This window comes from Psammomys obesus, unplaced genomic scaffold (assembly GCF_907164565.1).
Source record: "Psammomys obesus unplaced genomic scaffold, mPsaObe1.curated_primary_1811, whole genome shotgun sequence".
Taxonomy (NCBI): Eukaryota; Metazoa; Chordata; class Mammalia; order Rodentia; family Muridae; genus Psammomys; species Psammomys obesus.
In genome coordinates, this window is record NW_026596040.1 from 36,445,495 (window position 1) to 36,467,247 (window position 21,753).

The following is a 21,753-nucleotide window of genomic DNA, read 5'->3' on the forward strand; positions in this document are numbered from 1 at the left end:
TTTGCTGTCTCCTTAGCTTTTCATTTTCTGTAGTGCCATTTAGGTGGACTCATACAGTCTGTAGACTTTTCAGACTGGCTTCTTTCACTTAGCAATTCCCATGAAGTTTCCTGCATGTCTTTTCATGGTTTCATAGCTCACTTTTTTTCAGCATTCAGTAATATTCCATGACCTCTGTGTCTTATAGCTTACATCCCCTTGATACCTTGAAGGACATCTTCATCATTTCCAAGTTTGGAATTTATAAATAAGTTGTTAAAATGTTCACGGGCAGATTTGTGTGTGTGTGTGTGTGTGTGTGTGTGTGTGCGCGCATAAGTTTTTGGTTACCAGCAGAAATGAACTGACTTATAGAGTAAAAGAGTATTTAGTTTAACAAGGAACTGTCAAACTATTGTTCAACGTGACTTTATCATTTCACATTTGTGTGTGTGTTATATGTATATGTTCACGTGGATATGTGTACTGTGCATACAACTGGGCATGTGTGTGTGCGTAAAGGGAGAAGTTGACATTGATGTCTATCTTGGTCATTCTCCACCTTATTCTTTGAGACATGGTCTCTCACTAAGCCTGGAGTGCATTGGTTTGGATAGATGGGCTAGTGGTCTCTACAGTTCCACCTCTTTCTACCCTCCTAGCAATGGAGTGAGCCTGGCTTTTATGTGGATCTTGGGCTCCCAAACTCAGATCCTCATGCTTGCATGCCAGGCTTCTTACTAACTGAACTGTCTCCCAGGCTCCCATTTTGCATTTTTGCCAGCCTCATTTAGTTTCACCCTCACCATGATTCCCCATTGTTAGTAATTCGATTTGAGTCATTTCTATGTGTCTATGTTACACTGCATTTTTGTTTTAATTTCTGATTCTCTAGTGACATATGGTGTTGTAGAATCCTTTTCATATGCTTTCTTGAATTATAATTTGGATCTGGAAAGTTCAATTAAAGCTCATGTGTGGAAGGTTTGTTCCTCCAATGCAGCAATATTCAAAGGCAGGGTCACTGGATGATGAGGTCTCTGACCTTATCATTGGGCTCATCTGTTGATAGCTGAGTGGGCCCTTGACGGTGAGGGAAGCTGCAGGAAGCAGGGCGTAGTTGGAGGAAGTAGTTCACTAGGGTTGTGTCCAGTGCATATGCGTACATTTGCAGGTGCTCCTCCTCTTCCTGCCCACCCCCTCCTCCAGAGGCTGGCTGCTTTGCCCCACAGTCTGCTCTTCATTGTGGAGGTGTGCCTCACCACAGGCCTAGGAGCAATGAGGCCACATGACCAGGGTCTAACGCCATGAATCAAAATACGTTTTTCCCTCCTTTCACATTGCTTGTCTTGTGTTTTGTCACAGTGCGGAAACGCTGACAAACGTGCTTGCCATCTGTGTCTCTTCCTTGGAATGGTGTTTCTTCATGTATTTTGTCCATTTTTATTGGGTTGTCCATTTCTTATGGTGGTGTTTTAAGAATTATTTGTATATATTGGATAACAATCCCTTATCCAAATGTCATTATGATCCATTCTTCTAGTGTGTGGCTTGTCTTCTCAATCTTTTGGTGGTGCTGGTCACAGAGCACAAGTTCTCCTTTAGACTTCAGATTCTTGGTCATTTTTTTCATGTGTTTAACCTTTGGTATTGTAAAGAGACATCACAGCCATGCCCAGTTTCATCAGTTTTCTCCTCTTATCTTGTGCAGTTTTTATGATCTTCTATATTACATTCATGCCTAGCATGCTTTAAGAATGTAGGCTCCGTGTCTAGTTCATCATGTGCTTATGGGTGTCCAGCTGTTGCTACAGTATTTCTTGTGATCATCTCTGTTTATCCATTGTATTCCCTCAGCTCTTTTGTCAAAGAACAGTCTCTTTATGTGTTCCTGTTTCCAAGCTCCCTGTTCTGTTCCACTGCTCTACTTTTCAGTCATCTCATCAATATCACACTGTCTTAACTTTATTGATATCACACTGTAACTTTATAGCAAGTCTCAAAGTTGGATAGATTCAGTCCTCCAAAAGCTTTATTTTCTTCTGCCATACTGAGTTGATTATTTTGGGTGTTTATATATGAACTTTATAAATGTATTTATTGATTTCTGGGAAAGGTGGTTGAGAAAAGGGTCTCAACCTGTAGCCCAGGCTGGCCCCAAACTAATGGTAACCCTCTTGCTTCAGTGTCCCAGTGATGGAATTATAGGAATGACCCACCACACCCAGCCATTATGAACTTAATTTTCTGTGCTAACCCAGGGCTCGCTGAATGCTAGGGAGCCTCTACGAAGGGATCTAAACTCCGGGTTTTTTTTTTTTTTTCTTAAATGGCTCAGTTGAGATACAGTTTACATGGTATGCAATTTGCACACTTAAAACATATAATTTAATGGCCTTTTAGTCCATTCATGGAGTTAGACATTATCTAATTCCAGAACATTTCAGGCATCCCCAAGCATACCCCGTTCTTACCAGAAACCATTTCCCGTCCTCCCCTCCTTCCAGCCTTGACAGCAGTTTCCTTTCCTTTTCTGGCTCTATGGATTTGCTTGTTCTGGATAGTCCACATGCGTGGTATCATCTAGCAAATGGCCTTTTGTGCCCGGCTGTTTCATTTTGTGTAATGCTTCAGGTACATCCATGTTGTAGTGTGTTCCAAATTGTATTTTTCTGGCTAGACAATTTCCAGTGTGTGAATATTTTATTTGTCACTTTGGGCTATTTTTAGTGTTGTTGCTGTAAGTATATACAAGTTTGTATGCAGACATATAATTTCTTTGGGTGTATGTATATGTATCTACCTAGACGTTCAGTCACTGAATCACATGAAGACTCTGTATTTAACCCAGGGCTTTGTGCACTCTAGGCACAACACTCTACTACTGGGAAACCGTCAGGCTGTCTTTGACAGGGACACACCATTTTACAGTGCCCACCCCCCCAGCACTGTGTGAGGGCTCCAATCTTCTCTCACTATTAGCTGGCTTGTAGATTCTAGACATCCTAATGGCTGCATAGAGGCAGCTCATTGTGCATTTAGTTTACATTTTCTTGGTGCCAAATGATGATGAATATCCTCCCAAGTATTTACTGGCTGTTTCTATCTTCTTTGAAGAAATGGCTATCCAAATCCTTTACCATGTGGGAATACTGATTGTCTTTAGGGTCTCCTAACCTGTAGGCTGTTTCCTTCCCTGCCTCTTTCCTTTCCTTTAATATAAAATACTACTTATTCAGTGTGCATGTGTGTGTGCATGCTGTGTTGTCTGTATGCATGCATGTGTTGGGTGTACATGCATGGGTTGTATGTGCAGGATTGTGGAAGGAGGACACTGGATGTCCTACTTTATCATTCTCCACCTTATTACCCAGACACAGGATCTTTCTGCAAACCCGAACTTTTTACTTAGATTTTTGGCTAGCAATTCCTTGCAATCCTCCTGCCTTTACCCTCCCTGCTGCTCTGGGGTTATAGGTGCTAACATGCCTGTTCCAGGCTCTTTACATAAGTGCTGGGTGTCTAAACTTGGGTCCTCATGCTTGGAGAGCTAGCCTCTACTCACTGGGACCATCTCCCCAGCCATCTTCCTTTCTTTTTCTTAAGTAGTCCAGGGTGTCCTGAACTCCTACCTCTGCCTCCCAACATCAAGGCATATAGGTGCGAGCCGGCAGGATGGCTGCCTTTGAAACAAATATTTTAAAGTTCGAAGAAGTTTGCTATGCTCCTGATGACATGTGACATTGCTGTTTAAAGTAAGTGTTATTGTGAGCTTTCAGCAAATTTGTAGTTTGTTAATTCATCTACTTCAAGCTAGTCGACTGGCAGAATCCATGTGAAACTTTTGTCTTTTCCCTCACTGACATCAGGATCTGGTAGCTTGGTTTGCAGATGACATGCTCTCTGCTCAGGATGCAAAGCTCAGAGGCTCCAGAGACCAGAGGCCTCTGAGGCCCCCTTTCACTTGCTCATTCTCATCTCTAGCCTGAGGGTTGAGCAACAGATGCCTGGAGCATCCACCACCTCTGCATCAGAAAGGGGTGCACAATGCCCATTGGCTGAGGCCTCCTCCCCCTGGCTCCATGTTCTCCATCTCTCTAGCAATACATCCAGGGGGTGTTTTAAATTTGTCCTTATGGGCAACAGCTGCTGTTTTTGCAGGCTGTCGTCTATTTGGTTGTTGCTTTTGCGACTTTATTTTTAAACAGTATAACGTGGAACACCACAACACTGCTCACAGGACAGATGGAGAACAGAGCCAAACAGACTACAGAGCCGCCCTAACAGAAGACACAGGGGTGGGAGAGGGAAGCCAGAATGCCAGTCTGCTAAAGGCAAACAAATATCAGTACTTCAACAAGTTAAATGGGGGAAGGAAGAACAAATAAGGAGGTGGCATGGGAAGTGAGCCTTCTGTGAGTGTAAGTCTAAAAGTGAGGTGAGTGAGCTGAGGTTGACAGGGCTTTTAGATCACACCAAGGAGCTGTTGTGGGTCAATCAACACAGTCCGAATGTAATGCGCAGAGATGATCAGGAGCTTTCAAGTTAAAGAACTGTAAAGCCAAAGCTCTCTTAAGCAGATGAGGACCCACCTAGCCCAGGGGTCAGCAGAAATATTTCTCTGCCCCTATCTTTTGGGAAATAAAAAGTCAAGGTAACTGCCTATGGACATCTCACTTTTTATAAAGGAAGGAGAGAAAACTCATTTTACTAGTTTCTTCTATGGTAGTTTAAGTCAGGGGCAGACCTCTGTGGTCTCAGTGTCTATCTGTGGTCTGGTTCCTATGGAGGCAGCTTGGCATCATGGCTTGAGGGAAACTCTCTGACTTGTTTGTCGGCTCAAAGTGGATGAGGTACTGTTGAAGGCACCATAGTATTTTGGTAGCTGCCCCTTGATGCGTTAGCCTTATGACTACAATTCTGTTCTGTTTTCCAGAGACTCCTGAGCCCAAGACAGAGGCCAGCTGTCCACCCTCATTAAAACCTGCCTGTGTGGACCTTGTCCATCCTATCTCTAGTTGTGATCCTGTCCCTCCTCATGATACCCTTCAACATACATACCTTTTTTTCATAAAGTAGTACCCAAATCTTAAATGTATATCATGCTGAATTTGTTCGTAGATAAAAATTCTCAGAGTCAAACAACAACCGTGTTCTAAATAGTTCTTGCTATTCTAGGCAACTGCCTCTTGCCTCTTACAAGTCAGTTCCCTCTCCATAGTGACTATCCTGACTTTAGTACAAAACAATGGCTGCTGTTTTGAACATTCTGTAAGTGGGGTCTTATCATGTTCATCAGTTTTATATTTCCCTGACAACACATCCTGAGACCTATCCACAATGCCAGGTCTCTCTCCTTATTAAATCATGTCCACGGTGTATGACCACGACACCCCTTTTTGTTTTCGCCAGTTCTGTTATTGATGGACATTTGGGTCGCATCTCACTAGAGACTACTTACTTTGTTAAAACATTTACTGATGTTTTCTCTTGTATGTGTACATAAATACCCTTCTGCCGCTTCACGCATGTCCGTGTGGATTTGCTGAGCTGGGTATGGCACAAGTCTGTATAGCTTCTATAAGTGATACCAAATGCTCTTTGAAGTAGGTGTGGTTGATTGACACTCTTCCCAGGAGTTTGAGAGTCCCAGGTGCTGCACATCCTCACCAGCCTTGATATCTTATTTTACTCTTCTGGCCGGAGTCACTGTGGCTATGCTTTTTCTTTTCATTTGCACAGTTGTGTGTTTATGGGACACTCTGCGACCCTCTTTCGTGAAAAGCCTATTCAAACATTCCATGTTTTTAAATTAATAGCTGTATGTTGTCTTTCTTGGTACATCTGGATGAGTTCTTTGCCATCGACCTTTTCTCACTGCATGGCTTTCTTTTATTTTTTTAATGTTGTTTTTTAATGAACAGACATTCTTAATTTAAATCATGCCCAATGTATCAGTCTTTTCACTGATAGCTAATGCTTTTTCTGTCCTGCTAAGGAACTTTTTCTACCATTCAAGGTCTTCGATATATTCTCCAAGGTTTCTTTTACAGCTTTATTATCTTTTTTGTTTAGGCTTATATTCCTTCTAAAATTAATTTTTCCTTAGCATGCAGTAGAGCTCTGTGCTTATTTTTAATGGAGACAACTAACTGGCTTAGCACTGTTCATTGTAAAACCATCATTTCCCACCGAAGTGTAGTGCAGCCTTCATTCCAGGTCACCATAAATGCATCAATGTCTGTGTCATCTTCCATCTGCCCCTGTCTCAACCCTGAACCCATATCACTTTGCCCATTCTGTAGCTTTATGGTGGAAGGGTTGTTATCTGGCACACCATTTCTCCAGCTTTACTCTGTCACCACTTTAGCGAGCCTAGAGCCTTTGAATTTTCCTATCACTTCAGAATCACGTGTCAGAGTCTCCACACCTGCACACACACATGTATGTGCACCATGGCATAAATCTGGGATGTTGATAAGCATTGCATGGAATCTGTAGGTCAAACTGGAGGAAATAGACATATTAACTCTATCACTTCTTTCGGCACTTAAAATAATACTTCCATCATTTATTTAAGTCTTTGATTTATCACAGTGTTGTTTTGTATTTCTCAGTGAAGGGTGCGCCCATATTTTGTTAGATTTGCTCCTTAGGTGTTTATTAAGGGAATATGATAGCAAGTGGCGTATACAGATAGATGGATATACATATAAATATTGGTTCTATCTTCCACATTTTGCCATTTCTTGTGGTAGTTATTGTCCTTGTTGCTATGACAAGATCCTTGACAACAACGATGCAAGGAAGGAGAAGTTTGCTTTGGCTGAATGCCATGGCTTACAGCCCATCATAAAGGGAAAGCATGCAGCTGGAATGGGTCGGTCCATGGCGACTGGAGCTTACAGTGGCACCTTCTCACAGGACACCAATCAAGAAGAGATCTCATCCCGAGTCAGAATCAAAGCTGAGCTTCCCGCCAAGGACTGCACCTGGAAGCGCTTCCCATCTATAACCTTCCCCAAAAGTGGCATCAGCTGGGGCTGGGGGCCACATGTTCAAACACATGAGCCGGGGGGAAACAGGCAGGAATAGGGCAAAGGTGTCCTGCGCATAGACAGAGGTGTCAGCCAGGTGTCTGGCCTTCCTAAATCTTGCTTCTCAGAGGGCTTCACAGTCCTCCATGGTCTGCTGAAGGATCGTAGACAGGCGTGGCAAGGGTGAGGCCTGGCAACATAAAAGACCAACCAGGCATAGACTTGAGCAGACTTAGGGGAATTTTGGAGGAACATATGGATGCCAGGTAGGGGTTGTCGTAGTTCTGAACTTCCTCCTCTGTCTTGAGATGTCAGTGGCAGCCCCATGGTCCTCTGGGCAGGAGGCTACAGCTCAGAGTGCCATAGATTATGGTTTGAGTTCTTAGCCTTATTGACAAGAGAATTTAGAGACAGACACAGCAGAAACTTGAGAACAATTTTATTAGACTTTGGGGGAGAAGCAACAGGCCAGGCAGGCTGTAAAGCCTTGCAACCACCAGGAAGAGAGAAAGACAGTGAGGAAATCATGGCTTGTTTAAAAACAAACAAACAAAAAACAGAAGGATATGCCTAGAGCTGGACCGAAGGTCTGAGTTCAGAGGGTTCCAATTCTGTGACAAAGGGTTGCACCAGGGACATGTGAAATAGCAATAGAAGCAGTTTATTAAGAAAGGGAAAGTGAGACGCTCCCAAGATGGAAGTCAGCTACTGAGACAAAGGAAAAGCCCCAAGATGTGAGGACTGTGGTCCCTTAGATGTAGAGGCCACTTACAGTCCGCCAGCCCTTCTCAAGTGTGTACAGCATGGACCTTCCTGGCACTCCCTCCATTCGCTACACACAGCCCAGGCGAGGAGGCGCTCCAGTCTTCCCCTGCTGGCTGGCTTCTTCATCCTGATGATTCAGGCTCTCGTCTCCACTCTGCTGCCACAAGAGGGTATCCAGCAAGCCACCGTCCATTCTGACGAGGCAGTGCCAGTGTCAACAGCCCTGCCCTTCTGTCCCCTTCCAAGGCCTGTGCCACAAAGGGCCCCAGGAGGGACTCCTCCACTGCTGAGGCCCTCATCTGGCACCTACTCCTTCTCTGCCCAAGCCAGGCAGCGTCCTGGTCTCAGCTACTTGGCAGGGGTGGGGTGGGGTGGGATGGGGGTTGGGAGAGGCCATAGTTTTCCTTCCTCCCCATTCCAGGGCACCCACAGAGAGGTCCAATGCCCTGGTGAGGTAAGGAAGTGCCTAGTCCAGCTCTCAGTGATCCTCTGACCTGCTGGGCTTGACTTTGTGTGAACTCCTTCCAGAGAGAATGGAAGAGGGTGTTAATGTTCTGTCTCAGAAGGGCGGGGTCTGGGGTTAGAGAATGGCATCTCACTTAGGCTGTGGCGGTAGGTCTAAAGGTGTCATATTAAAACGTTCACCCTTCCATGTGTCTGGAGTATTTTGTAACAACATTTTTTAAGGAAGAGGAGCATAGGGACACCTGTGATCGAGGGAGAGAAGCTGGAGAAAGAGGCAGGTCACCTGGAGTGTAGGTAGAAGGAGAACAGGATTCTAGCGAAGAGGTGGAAAGAGGAATGTGGAAATCTGAATTGTAAGTCACTGGGACTGCAGGGACTTACCGGAGCGTGGTCTGGTCAGGCCAGATCCAGGCTGTCATTGTGAGCACGGACAAGAGAAAAGCTGTTAGTCAGCTTTACTAGGCCGCAAGAGAATCCCCCTGGGTAGTTCGGCAGCCCCCTGAGCCAATCCCCAGCTGTGCCTTTGCTTCTAGCCACTTGGAGGGTTTGTTTTTTTTTTTTTTTTTTTTTTGGGGAGGGTGGAAATTCTCTTCACAAGTATTGTTGTTCTCATGTTTAAAACCTAATTTCAGGTGTCGGTAAGCCTGTGGTGCTCTCTGGGAAGAGACGGCCCTTACAGGGGTGCTGTTTGCTTGAACTGACCTCCAGGAATAGCAAAGCTTTCCTTGGCTCAGGGGAAACTTGGGCTGTTAGGATGCTTGTTTTCAACCTGGTGTGAGAAGCAACATGCTGGTCCAAAGCCTCATCATGCATTTCCTTGCCCTGGATCTGCTCTGGGCTTGCAGAGGCAAGTCCTGGTATGGCCTCCTGGGCTCTGCCTGGTGCCATTGTGGAGCCGTACATTGATACTATTCCCCTAGCATCTGGGACAACGTCTGCTGTCTTTCCAAAGAGTGGGAGGGACTCTCCCACACAGGCCCCACCCACTTTCTGTGAAAGAGTTTTGCAGTGTTACCCAGAGTGCTCGAAATCCACCTGCAGCCCCCCAGCCCCCCAGCCCCTGCCTATCAGGTAGCTAGGACCATGGCACTTACCACCAACCACACCTGACATAAGCCTCCATTTTCATTGTTCCTGTATAGAATCTAAACCCAGCTGAGACTAGGTGGCTGGTGGCTTTGGATCATGCCTCTGCAGGAACTCTAGATTGGAGGACTCCAGAAAATCCCAGTGGAGCTGACTGATCCCAGGGGGATCTTAACAGCCCTCAGGGTGGCTTCTGTGGAAACAGGTGCTTATAGAACCACTTTGAATGGTAGAGGAAATGTGAACGTTCTGCAAGGAAGGAAACACATGACTCGCCCAGGAGCAGTCCCTGCGTGGGTGCACATCATGAACACTGGTGGCTGACGGAACGAGAACTAGCTACAGAGATGAGGACTATTTGATGGAGGTGGGACGGAGATGAAGTGAAGAGAAAGCATGCTTTCTCTGTGGGACACTGAGGGTCCCTCAGTCTAAGAGGGGACAAAACGGAACCTACGGTGTTGTGACCTGTATTGTGTCCCCACTGCGGTGCAAGCCTGCATTGACAGATTTTTGTTGTCCAAGCTAACGGTCTGTGATATTTTGTTATGGCATCGCTAGCTGACTAACGCGCTGTGTTATGTAGAAATGGGCCAGAAGAGAGCACAAGAAATAGCTAAAACATTTGAGAGAGGTTAACCTCCAGAAATTGGGGTTCAGTGTAGAGAGAGCTAGGGTAAGAGCTACATATTTACCTTATCAAGCTTTTATTGCTTTTTTATTTTGCAAAGCGTTCATATTTGTATATATGAAATTTAAAATCTAAGTGTTAAAAACAGGGGGTGGAGTTCTTTTATTGACTTAGGTTGTGAGAAATGCAGAGGCAGAGTGGTGAAGCCTTCGGTTTCTTTTTCCCACAGCTCTCTTAGGGCTTCACCCTGGGCTCCTTCTGATAACAGAAAGGCTGCCGTGGCTCCAGGCCTTGCAGGCCCATCCACATTATCAATGATGGTTTCTTCTCCAGAATTTAACCCCCCCAACCCCACCCCCGAAAATGTGTCTTTGAACCTCATGATAAAATTGAGTTGAAATGATGGGTTTAAGCCAACCATGACCTATTCTGGGAAACACGTTGGCTGTGAGGGCATGTAGCAAATTAACCTAGAAGAAAAATCACGATTCTCTTGCCGATAAGAAAGGAAGAGGAAATGGTAGGTAGCTTAAAACAGCAAGTCCACTGTGGATGTGTCCTGGTGAGCCTTTTCCCTCTCCTGGCAACTGTGGCTGGTTGGTTAGCTTGCTAGATAGTAGTCTAATTGTGTAACCCATGAGGTAAGGAAGGATACTCATATGAAGAAAATGATTCCAAGGAGTCTTAGGAGGCAGAGTATCCTACAGCATAAGGGATTTGAGAATTTGAGGAATGAAAACCCCAGGGGAGCCCACAGCAGCATCTTGGAAGATGTGTGTACTGTATAACCTAGACATTTAGATGGTAAAACTCAGGGACTTGTAGATTGTCCCCTGACCCCGCCCCACCCCCAACTCCTTATAGAATATGCCCAGAATGACATCAATTTTATGTCATGTAGAGAGAGAGTCCTCTGGAAGAGATACCCATTGGTTCGAGAGAGGGCTGCATTGGGCCATCATTTGTCACTGAAACTGTTCAGTTCACTGGAAAGATGCATGCACACAGCTTCCTGGGAGTGGGTCCACTATGTGGCAAAGTGCATGCAGAGAGGGGTGCCTGTCAGCAAGCACAGCTGGATCTGAAGGAGGGTTACCCAGGTACAGGGAGGCTCAGGAACGGGTCCTTAGGCCCTGGAGAATCATCCTTCATCTTGGCTGCAATGAACCACCTTGCCAGATCTCTCAACATTCCCCACTCCCTGTGACTGATACCTCCAGCTGGAGGAGCGCTCGGATCAGGCAGGCAGCTATCCAAAACTTCCCCACATCTGCTCCAGGCAGCTGAGCCCCATGCTTCCCCGGAACAGCTGGCTCAGCGCCCAAACCTGTTTATGCCAGTGAAACTTGCTATTGTAATTATGCAATTTAATTAAATAGTATACAAATCACTTAAATACTGCTGCAAAAGAAAAGAAAAAGTTGCTTCTGTGAAAACTGAATTGAAGCTTTGAAGAGAATGAAAAAAAGCTGGTAGTTTATATATATATATATATATTGTTGAGTTAGGAGGAGGTAAAATAATGAAAGCTTAGGAAACATTTTTAAAAATTCTAGGAGACATTTTACTAACATAGTTTAGTTTAGTTTCTGTTTTTCATGTAACTATGTGACTGGTTCTCATGTACCCCAGGCTGACCTCAAACTTTCTATGTAGCTGAGGATGACTTTGAACTTACAATATTCAGTGTAGCTGCGATTACAGACAGGAGCTACCATGCTCAGTTTCCTGAATGCTAAGGCTACAACCCAAATCCTTGTGCATGCCAGGTAAACACTCTGCCAACTGAGCTACACTCCAGCATACACGCAGATTACTTTGCAAGAATATGTCATTCTTCATTCCACTGGAAAATAAAATACTGGAGTTATAAACTGTAGGACTATCATCTGAGTGTCGCTTACATATAAAAGATGACAGGCGTGATGCCATCCAGGAGGCAAAGAGTTCATAAGAGCCATCACCAGCCTGGAGAGCTGTGTTACCCATTACTGGTATCCTGGTTATTGGTTACAGAAGTGTTAAGATGTATCAGGTGACAAACCAGCTGCACCAGTCAGCCCTGGCATCTACTCTTGGGTGCCGTCTTTTACTCCTTTGGATTCAGCCTGAGATGAATAAACCTGCTTTGAGGGATGTGTACTTAGCTAGCTATGTTCTCTGGGACTGGCTGAAATGGGCACAGGGAGGCAGGAACCAGCCTAGCCCATGTCCTCTGCCTCTCCGAGAGGTTTCTCTGAGCCCAGAAGCCAGCCCTATTCATCCCTCCCAGACTGTAGCAGTGGTGGAATGGTAACTTCATTGCTGCCCCGCTCCATCTCTTCTTGGAGCCGAAGTCTGTGCTTTGTCCTCTGCATGCTCAGACCCTCTGCTCCTCCAAGACCCGGTGACCCATGACCTTGACTGTGTTCTTTCTGCCTCTTCAGCTCCACTCAGCAGCTCTCCTTGCGCCCACTGGAGCCTTCCACACTCTGTAGTCTGTTTGCGGCCTCAGAAACTCACAGTTTGGGAAGGGAGGGGCACGCATTCCAGAAGTCAGTGACAAATGGTAGTCCTTTCCCTCTTGATCTGCTGTAGAGATGGCGTGTGAGAAGCCCAGGCTCGTGAGCCGGGAAGTGCTCCTGGAGCCTTCTAGAGTGTGCAGGCAAGCTCCCTGCAGGAGGCAGCATTAAGGAGAGCCTTCAGAGTATGCTGAGGCAGGCAGTTGCTTCAGCTGGGCCAGTGACAGTGACAGTGCTGCTGACCCCTCACATCATCTCCTGTGCGGAAGACAGCATGGCTGCTCCCGGAGGAGCCCTGAGAGCTTTCCCAAGCCCAGAGTTGGGTTGCGCTGGTAGGGGCTGTGTGCATGGTTGGCATAGCTAAGTCACTTTTTACCTGATCCCCTGGGTGGCCATCAACAGTGTCCCCTTGCACTCTGAGAAGTGGTCTGCTGTGTACATATGGGATCCCCTTCTGAAACCGCACTGCATGTTGGGTAGGATCCAGTTCTGAGGAGACAGGAGAAGTGGACACTTCACAGCCGCCTTCTCCCAGCAACACTTCAGCACTTCAGCTGGACGAACCCCACCCCTCTCTACCCCTGCCTGTGCCCCACACTTGTCCTCACTATGATAGATCCTAAAGTGCAGGATTCAGGGAACATAGCTTTCTCTTCCACCTGAAAGGATGCTTTTGTTCTGTGAGAAAGGACAGTTAGCTGTCACTGGACACTGGGTAGAAAATAGAACTTTCTGGGAAGTGGGTTGAGATGGAGGATTGAGTAACAGGACTCAGACCCTGCGAAATAAGACAAAAAAATAAAAAGGGCAGAGAGAGCTCACCAAAGTCAGGGCTGCCTGCATGCACATCACTCCAACAGGCCTTGTGCTGTCTGGGCTCAGAGTACCCAGCCCCTCACCCCAGCCTGATGCCTACCTCAACAGCCCCACAGGCCACAGAACCTGCAGGGTTAGGGTCACCATCCCACAGCCACGGTCATAGTCAGCGTTCCCTGGGTAGCTGGACTTACGCACAGAGAACCTGCTAAGCTGTTTGAGTAGTCTTCATACCTCACCCAGAAGGACAGACATGGAGATGGGCTGGTCCAGGAGGCACAAGACTTTGCCACACTTTATTTTGTGTCTTTAAAAGCTCTTTTGCAAACATGAACTGCCATTCAACGTTATAACCCTGACTATTCCTTGTTTGCTTCTGGGGATGAGTGGTGTGTGTGTTCCCAAGGGTGTGAATGGCCTTACCTCTCTCTCAGCAGCTCCAGGCCATATCTGCTGGGACTCGGATTTACCCAACCCCAGAACAAACCTCTCCGAGGCCAGAAAAACATGCTGTGTGTGTGACTGAATGGAAAGCAGGGTGGGGCATGCTGACCACAGATCGTGCCTTTGTTCATTAGACAGGGTGCCCGCCCCTTGCCTCCACTCCCACACTCAGGCTCCAGGGTCATCCTAGCTCTGGGCTTAGCTGCCCCCTTCTCAGGACTATTTTAAGATTCTAGGCCAAGGCCACTGAGACTGAGACTTCTTAGGAGCCATCATCCCACAAAGCAAGGACAGAGGAGGATTCAGTTGCCTGAGACGGCTGTGACCAGCCCTTCCCCTCTCCTCCCTTTCCACATACCTCCCTCATTGATTCAGAAGGAACCAAGCTAGCCTCGTGCCAGATAGACTCGGTGGGATGGCTTAGACCCCAGCTCTCCCTCTGCAGCCAGCTGCTGCACTTACCCAAGGCTCCCATTTACAGACAACTTGAGGGGAAGCCCAGAGGGGGAACCATAGGCCTTTCTCCTCACTTTTCCCCCAACCCCCCAGAGTGTCAGCATTGCACAGACCTATTAATATCAGTGAACGGGTGCCAGTGCTTTCAAAACGCCACCCACTGGGCTCATGGGCCCACAGTAGTGTCCTTCTTGGTGTGCTGTGCTCAACGGGTTTTGACAAATATGAACACACAGAAAAGGTCTTGCTGTCCTTAGAACTCGCTGTGCCCTCTGTGTTCATCCCTCTCTTCCCCAGTCCCTAGTAACCACAGACCTTCAGGTTATCTCCATGTGGCTCCCTTTCCCAGAATGCAGCGCAGCTGCCTCCTTGTCAAGTTAGCTCCTCTCACTCAGCGCCAGGCAGCTCAGCTTCCTCCTTGTCTTCTCACGGTTGATAGCTCATTTCTCATCAGCAAATACGAGCCTGCTGTCTGGACTGACTACATACTTATCCGTCTGCGCTCTGAAGGATGTGTTGGTGTCTTTAGTATAAAGAAGCTGCTTAAACGTTGGCTCAAAGGTCTTCATACAGACGCACATTTGCAGCTCATGAAGGTGTGATGCTGGGGTTGACTTTGCAAGAGCTATAGGGGTAGCTAACAGAAGCCTCAGGCATAGAGAGGTTAAGTCACTTACCCAAGGTCATACAGATGGCCAGTGACAGTTGGCCAGTCTAAACCAGCAGACCTCACAACTTCTGGACCCTGCTACAGGGACCGAATTGAAATTCCTCAGCTGCTTCTGTGGCTGTGAGCATGTGAACAGAACCCTTGTCTGTTATTCAGTATGTTTTGAAGCTGTCCTCCCTGTGCTGGGGTACTTTTAGGAGTGGAACTGGGGGATTTGCAGGGCTCCGATGAGCATGGATTTTTCTCCTCTAAAAAGAATCCAATAGTGACTCCAAAAACAATACTGATTTTGTGTCACATTCATATTACCTGTGTTCTGCCACTTCCTTAAGGACAGAGCAGATGGCACCAACTATCCTCAAGCCTCTACACAAAACCTGTGTGGAAGCTAAAGGGTGGGGGCCCAGGCACTCATTAGCTGGAGGGTTCTGAGCAAGTGTCTCAGAACTTAGCTCCCTCCCTGTTTGGAAGCCTCCTGAGAGGAGTGTGGCTAGAACCTACATTCTGCATCGCTAGCAAGAAGCAGACCTTGGACTTGACAAATGGGCCAAAGCTACCACACCTGCCTGGCAGATGCATGGGACCAGACTAAACCACAAAGCACTGTCCACACATTAGTTAAGGGACATTGTTAACATCAGTGTTAATGTCACTACTCATCTACTTCTAATTTACAATTCATCTCATTGCCACTGAAAGCCACGAGTGTTCCGGAAGTAGGAACCTGCATGTTTGCGACAGACACAGGCTTCCTGCCTTCCCTTGTCTGTCTGCCGAGGCACAGGGAAGCGGTACAATAACCAGGAAACAGCCACGCAAGAACACCACTGTTATCCGCCCAGACTGTCTCCGCCTGGAATGGCAGTCTGGAGCCAGAGCTCTCTATCCTCTGAACAGCACTTCCATTTAATCTGGCCTGTCTGAGAGAGCCAGGAGCATCTGTCCTGCAGCAGCCAGCCTTGACAGACAGGGCCGCTGGTCACAGAGCCAAGGGCTGGAGAGACGGAGCCTAGACGATGCACTTTGGCCTGTTTCCAGCCATTCCTGGAGATTCAGGAAAACAAGTCATTAGTATGGAAGACTTTAATGATCAGATGAGAGCCAGGAAAGCCAGGTCATAAGTTTGAAAGCACCAGGGTCAGTGTCCGGGAAGACGGTGGAGTGACTGCAAACCTTGTCTTTGTCCAAGGAGGGCCATGGCTGAAACCTTGTCCTCAGATAGTGGTACCTGGTGGGGTGGAGTGCATGACCTTGGAAGTTCCTAACCACCTTCCTCGTTCTCATCTCCAGACATAATTTTATTATCTGTTTGAGTTGGAAGGACCTTCCAGACCATGCCCCATTCATTAGCAAGGAGACAGAGGAAGCTTGTCCAAGCAGCTATTGGGCAACTCCCATGTCTCAGGCTTAGAGTCTCCTCCTCCTGCTCCTTCCCCTCCTCTCTGTCCTCATTATTACTACTACTATTAATATTATTATTTCTTCTTCTTTTTTTTTTCTTGTAATACTCTGTTTTAAGACTTAAAGCACATTCCAAGAAAAAAAATCTAGGACACTGAAAGAAAATTACCTATGCTGTTCATTCATTCCTTCTCGGAGAAGCCATTAGCTGTAATGACTCTTCCGAATTAATCAGACCTGTAAATACACAACTGCTAGCACCTTCCAGCAACTGGCAACAGCTGCTGGTGGGTTTTACCCGAGGTCCCAAGGCCAGGGCTCTGCAGCCCTCAGACCTGCCTCATGGCAGGCATTCCCTGAAAAGAAGGCAGAGGAGCCCTGCAGCTCTTAGAATCAGATGTGTGGTCCTCAGGCAGGCACAGGTGCTGTCCTTCCTCCAAGGCTTCCCTGGGAGGGGCACCACTCAGACTAGAATGCAAAACAGTGCAGTAGCCGGTCAGTGCAGGCCACAGCATTGACAAAGAGCAACACTGGAAGGGGTGCGGAATCCAGAAGGCTCCTGAGGGATGTGGAACTTGATGTGAGCCCAGAAGAGTGGGCTAAGGCACAGGGGGCAGGCTAAGGGGAAATGCAGTGGAGCCTGTGTGACAGGAGGGAGCAGGCAGGAGACAGGATGGCACTGTCCCCAGGGGAAAGCAGATGTTGTAAGCAGATGTGTAGCAGAACCTTACCTCTCAGCATGGAGACCCTGTGTTCAACCACATGGCACAGGCCCATGCTTGTCAGCTGCCCTGAGCAGTGTGGCTTTAGTCCTGGAGACAACTACCCTGTTCAAACTTGAGAATGACAGGGGCCACTCTGATTTCCAAGATGAGGATGGTCTTGAAGAGCCTAGTGAGCCTTGCACCAGTATTACAAGCAGATTTTTAAAAATCGAATATAGGCATCATTTTAACCACTTTTCAGGGTGCAGTTCCATGATACTAAGTTTGTCATACTGTTGTGTAGTCGTTCCCACCACTCACTTCAGAGCTCCTCCCTCTTCCCCATCTGTACTCTTAAGACATCCCCCCTCCCTTCCCCAGGTTCTGCCCTGTACTTTCTGTCTCTACAAATTTAGCTACTCTGGATTTCTCAAGTAAAGGGAATTATGAGGAAGTGGTCTTTCTGCGTCTGGCTTCTTTTACTTAACATGGCCTTGAGGCACAGTATAGATGTATCTGAATTTCAGATACATATATCTCTATGATAGTCCTTCATATGACTGTGCCTAACATGTTTTATTACTCAGTGACTGTCAGAGACTTGGGTTTACCTGTTGGGAATGAGTCTGTTATGGACAGGGCTGCACAAATATGAGTGTCTTGTGGGGCTTCGGGCATTGAAGGCGTCAACCTGACCTGCTGCTGTGACTCCATAAGGGCCTTCACTTTTCATCCCGGAGGACATCAGTTGTGCAGCATTATGAGTCTCCTCCTCTGCTTGACTGGGTTCTTCCCTTTCCTTCTAAAATGTATTTGAGCATGGCATGCTGTAATCTCAGCACTTCCGAGGCAGAGGCAGGATGTGCTCCCATGAGTTTGACGCCAGCCTAGTCAACATGGTGAGTTCCAGACTAAACAGGACTAGAGTGAGATTTTGTTGAGGGAGGGAGGGAGGGAGGGAGGAAGGAAGGAAGGAAGGAAGGAAGGAAGGAAGGAAGGAAGGAGGGAAGGAGGGAAGGAAAAAGAAAAGAGAAGGAAAGAAAAAGGAAGAATGAGAAAGAAGGAAGGAAAGAAAGAAGGAGGGAAGGAAGGAAGGAGGGAAGGAAAAAGAAAAAAGGAAAGAAAAAGGAAGAATGAGAAAGAAGGAAGGAAGGAAGGAAGGAAAGAAAGAAAGAAAGAAAGAAAGAAAGAAAGAAAGAAAGAAAGAAAGAAAGAAAGAAAAAGAAGTTCACTGTCAAGCTTCCTTTCCTGTGAAATCTTCCCTCCTCTCTGTTCCCCCAAAATTGAGGTACAAGTCAGCAGAACCAGAGGGCATCCTGTCTTGAGGCATCCTTACCTCCTTGCATTAATTGCCCAAACTTACATTACCACGCATTACAGTGATGGCAAGCTCAGGCAGAAGCAGGAGAATTCACAGTTCGGGTCGGCATTGTCATTAACTCAAGTCTTTGGTGTCAGCTCCCTCCCACGGCGAAGCGTCCCTGCGTGGCCTCGCAGTCAACCTCCCCGATGCATTTTCTGGCCTTTGTTGGTTTGTGTCAGCTCTTGAACATTATTTAAATGTAGTTTGGGGTCCATGAATGCAATTACCATTGTGTTATTATTCAGAGACGGATTGTTAAGATGCAGGCAGCTGTACAAGGAGATGCCCTGTGCTGTGAGGTCCAATTTAGGAGGGCCTTCTGAGCCCGCGCGCACCGTTGCTAGGCAACCCCATGCTACAGAAGTGGAGGCCTCGCTGGCTCCGGAGTGGGAAGAAGCCCAGTGCCTTCAGGGAATTGGAGGCAGTGGTCAATCGGAGACTGGCAGGGCGCCGGGAGCGGGAGGAGGCGGCGTGGGCAGAGCCCATAGGCCTGCAGGGGTGGGGGCGCCCACCCAACAGAACATGGTGTTCCCAGGGAGGGGAGGGGAGTGCTGCAGGAAGGAACGTGTGCTGAGAAGGTGTGGAGCCGGAGGCCAGCCAGGAAAGCTTGAAGGATACCCAGAGCAGATGCTAATGCGCTTCTCTCTGCCTGTCCCTCTCTTTGCAGGAAATGAGCAGGTTTGCAGAAAAACTGGTGGCCTGAAATTGAAGCCTAAGGAGTCGGTGCTTGTGAGTATGAATTTTGCTTGTTGAGTTTTGTGGTTTAACAATGCTTCTGGGAAATGGGCAGTTTTCCCTGCCAAGGGCAGGAACTGTGTGACCTGTGTGGAACGGGCTTTGGAGTCTTCTTCTGGAAGGTCCCTCTCCCTGGGCAGGGCTGATCCCAGCTGCACAGGGCATTAGATCGAAGGAGGCTGCTCAGAACTCTGCTCTACCCTCTCCGTAAAAGACAGCCCTGGGGGCTTTCCAGACAGATCTCCTTGCTGTGGATCTGTGTGAGCGGGTCTATCCTGGGATGCCGAGAGGCTGCCTGCGCTGTTCTAAGTTTGCGTTAGGTCGTCTCCGTTGAAACAGTTCTCTCACACACTACAGGACAGTGCGCTCAACCCAGAGCCGTGAGGCAACCTACTGTCCTCAGTGTGGAGGGAAGGTGTACAAGAATGGCACCTGGACCTGCTCTGGCTCCCATGGCACGAAAAGAGACACCAGTGGTGAGAGCAGTCAGGGCAGTGCCCTCTGGAGGAGGGCAGACTTGATGTGGGCTGCAGAGGAAGCTGGAGGAGCAGAGCAGAGGCTGGCTGGGAACCCACTAAGCCCTGTGCGGTGGGCAGCGCAGGCATGGGTCTGGTGGGTGGAGGAGAGATTGATGAGTCTGGGCAAGGTGCTGAGGGCCCAGAATGGCTCCATGAAGGGTGTAGAGGCGAAGAACCAGCACGCAGCAAAGTATCCCTCGCCTGTGTAAATAAAAGTGAATTCCGCCCAGTTTGTCTGCTCTTCCATCATGTGCAGATGACTGTGTGATGTTTTCACCAAACTTGAGGTTGGCCTTGGGACCAACCTCACATGTACACGTGAGATAGATACAGGAAACCCGTATCTGCCAGGGAGACAGGGCAGCAAGAGTGGGGGCCAGCCTCCCCCCAAGTGTACATGCTAGGGCAAGTCCCCTTCGTTCTACACACAGCACTGAGATGAGGTGTGGATCTTCCCCAGGTCTCAGAACATGGCTCTCAAGTACACAGAGAGCCTTCTGCAGACAGCAATGACGAAGGGCCACTAGCACCCGTGAAGCCAGAACTGGGGACACGCTAAATTTTCAGTGGACTGTCACCAAGGTCCTGTTTGTTCTAGAGAGCCACTGGTGCCCAGGCTGAGGGACAACTGAATTTGCGTACTAAACAAATGCAAGCTAGCAGGAGGGGCTGGCTATTTTGAAATACTAGTACTAGTAAGTGGTACTCACATAGCATTAGCTGTTTACACACAGTTGGAAGTCTTGCCTCTTGAGAGCTTCACAAGGTTCCCAGGCATTCCTGTGATAGAACTAGAGAAACTGAGGCTTAGACTGACTAAATATCCGCTCAGGGTCACTGACCTGGTATGTGGTGCTTCTAAGATGTTCACTCTGACCTTCCACTGCAGGAGACTGGATCTCTCTCCGATTAAGAAGCAGGCCATGCTGGGGCTGCCTGCAACCCTGTTGGAGAAATTGAGGAATGATGATCACGTGGTACCCAGGTCCCACTGTCTGGATTCTCTTCATTCTGAGACCAGTGTGCTGTGTCTCTGGCATGCATAGGCAATATATCAGACAAACAGTCTCTGACAAGAAGGACGGTGGTTATCCTCCTTCCCCCAAAGCAGAAGGCCATGTGCACATCCGACACTGGGCTCTGTCAACATGAGAGGGTTGCATGTGCAACTATCAGTGAAAGACCTGTTGGAGTGTCCTGGGAGCAGAGCCTGAGATGGTATAGGGTGCATGTGACACACTCATAGAAAGCACTCGCCAGGGAGACAGGACAGCAAGAATGGGAGCAGGCTCCCAGCAAAATATATATGTTAGGGTGAGTTCCTCAGTTCGTATACAGCCCTGGGGTGATGTATGGGCTGGAGACAAGGCTTGGGACTTACTTGCATTACTGTTCCTCGGCCACTTCCAGAGTGTTGCTACTTCCATGGCATCACCTGACTCAACAGCCAGGAGTCCAGAGACTGTCCCAGGCAAAAGCCACATGCTATATGCTCAGCAGGCATGTGCTGGTAGGCAAAGAGGGCCTGGGCCTGGCACCCATTGCATTTACTTCCACGCCTTATTAACATCTGTGGTAAAGACAGCCATGTGTCCCAGCCGCTTGACCTGGCAGCCATCTTGATTGCAACTGCCTTTGTGTTTTCAAAAGCACAGGTTGGGCATAGTATGAGAGTTCAAATGTGATAGTGACGTAGCAGCCTCTAATAGGGATGCCTACCTGTCCTGAATATGTGAGCTTTTATTAACTGCATTTTTGTTCTTGATTGGTAATAGTCTCGTGGTTCTTAATTAGAAAGTACCAAAAGGTCTCCAGCAAAAAGTCTCCTCCCAATCCCTAGCCCCACGCTTCTATTCTCCTAGAAACACTCAATGATCCCACTGTTGTGTGATGCTTTTCACACCAACAACAGCAAGATTCAGATGCCCAAGTCTGGTCACTCTAACACCATATTGAGAGGTGCCACGTTTTTGTGACTTGGAGTCAGCAGTTGGGGCTGTTTCAGAAGGGGCTGAGCTGAAATGAGCCTTCCCTTTGGCTGTTTCTTCAAACAGTCTATGGATGGCTCAAATGCATACCCACTTTGTAGACATTCTGAACTTATTAGATTTCCTCTGCCCCCACAAGAAATCTCTCTAATTGTAATAATTGTTTAAAGCAAATCACACAGTTTGAGAATACT

The 21,753-nt window shown here is 47.6% G+C and overlaps 1 protein-coding gene across 3 annotated transcripts in view; it reads left to right on the forward strand.

The window, feature by feature from the left end:
* Positions 1–21,753, forward strand: part of Zbtb7c (zinc finger and BTB domain containing 7C) — a 316,543-nt gene that overhangs the window by 168,746 nt on the left and 126,044 nt on the right. For 2 of the 3 annotated variants that reach the window (XM_055622899.1, XM_055622900.1), the window contains one exon: positions 18,986–19,047. The gene's annotated coding sequence lies outside the window, so the exon portion shown is untranslated. Of the gene's footprint in view, positions 1–18,724; positions 18,817–18,985; positions 19,048–21,753 lie in introns of those variants that run through there. The other variant, XM_055622901.1, reaches the window with a different exon arrangement.